General features: G+C 39.9%; 1 pseudogene; it reads right to left on the bottom strand.

Annotated features, from left to right (window-relative positions):
- Nucleotides 1–296: 296 nt before the first annotated feature.
- On the bottom strand, nucleotides 297–1248 carry LOC149448817 (proteinase-activated receptor 1 pseudogene; annotated as a pseudogene).
- Between the last annotated feature and the right edge of the window lie 707 nt (nucleotides 1249–1955).

Below are 1955 nucleotides of genomic sequence, written 5' to 3' on the forward strand. Positions count from 1 at the left end.
CACTAGGCCGGTGCACCCTCTGTTTTTTTATCATTACTGCAGCGAGTTTTGTCACCCTAGGACAGGAAGTGTATTACTGGCAGAATCACCAAGTAAAGAAAAAGCCTGGCAAAAGGAAACTAATGCAACTGCTACATCTAAGGACTAGAAAGCTCAATATCCAACTTTTATTGTTCGGTTTAAATTTGAATTCATAGCATTAATGCATGTCTAAAATCCCTAATATAGATACCCTCTAACCATTCCAAACAATACAAAAATCACTTTTCCCAAAACTTTCTGTTGGATTTCTGATATTAAGCAGAAATGTTTTGTGCAGAAGTTTCCTTTTGCCCAGACAGCTTTTGTGTTGCCAGTAGTACTGCATTTAGCTTTTTACAGCCCAGCAAACTGTATGCACGCTTCCAATACTTTGAAGAAGCATAGTAATAGATGACAGGATCCAGACAAGTGCTGACACTACTGATACAAGTACACAGAATATAGGAAAAATACATAGAGTCATCAAAGTTATTAAGGAAACGAAAATAATGAATAATGGACCAAAGCAAATCAGGAAAGCAAAAAAGACCACAATAGCAAGGATCACCACTCTTTTTTTCTTACAAGAATTCTCAATGTCTTTGGTACTCAGTGTCCTGATGATGCCAATGTAGCATATAGTAGTAATAACCAATGGCAAGAAGAAGAAAACTAAAGAAAAGGTGGCAAAATAATACATATAGAAGTTCTTGATGTCCACCACATCCAAGACATCATGGCAAGTTGTAATGTTTAGAGTGTCTATATATTGTACATAGTCTGTTTGGATATAAGAAGAGGTAGTGAGCTGGCTATTGATATTATCCAGATGAAGAAGCAGACCAGCCAGGCTCTCTTCTTTGTTCTCCAGGTAAGAGCCTTCATTGTGTAGACCACAGCCAAGGACCGGTCCACACTGATGCTTGTCATGAGCAGGATGGAGCAGTACATGTTACAGTAGAAGGCAGCAGTGACAAAGCAACACATCCCATCTCTAACATTCCAGTTATTTCCAGAGAACCAATAAGCGATGTTGAATGACAGCAAACTAACAAACAGGACATCAGCAGCTGCTAGATTTAGCATATAGACCACTGCTGGGGTTTTGACTTTTATCTTGAACACACACACAATGATTGCCATGATGTTCAGGGGCAAAGCCACAGCAACCACCAGGGTATACACCGATGGCACAAACTTGGTCAGCCACAGACTGGAGAGGTAGTATTGGGTAGTAACTGTAATTCTTCCACCGGCACTAAGATTACGTATGGCCAAACTAAACGCAAAAACATAAGTGTTTAGATTCTCAAAAAGGTTCAAGTTGAACTCCAGCATTACTTTCAGTCTTGCACAGTGGAACAGGCTTATCTTCTGTACTGAAATTGCCTACACTCTGATTTCACTGCACAATGTGAGCTGCTCATGGTGTGCATTAGAAGCTGTGGCAATCCACTTTTTTTACTGGCCAGAGGATGTCCAGCATTGTCTAACTTTTTTCTCCCCATCCTTATGCCTAGTACACACAATGAGAAAATTGGATGAAAAATACCGCTTTCAGAGCGGTCATCCGATCTGATCCTTAGTACACAGCTTTAGAGAGCTGATTATGACAGTTCATGCAAAATTAGCCGAAGGGACAAGCACTAAAATTTTTCTCATGCCATGTCAGAACAAACAAATTTCGTTTTTTTTAATTTTATCTTTTATTACGTTTTTTGCAACCATTTATCATTTACATCTAAAGTACAAACAACTCCCCTAACTTTCCTGTCCCAAGCTCCCCTCATTCCAATCCCCCCATCCCCACCCTACACACAACCCACCCCAGTCCATATCTCTCCAACAATCCAGTTCATGTCTATACCCTTTCTCCTCAACTCTCTCTTCCTACTCTTCTTTTTCTTATTATTCTTTCTTTCCCTCCGACCTTT

Source organism: Staurois parvus, unplaced genomic scaffold (assembly GCF_062004578.1).
Source record: "Staurois parvus isolate SC_StPar_1 unplaced genomic scaffold, SC_StPar_1.0 ptg000656l, whole genome shotgun sequence".
NCBI lineage: Eukaryota > Metazoa > Chordata > Amphibia > Anura > Ranidae > Staurois > Staurois parvus.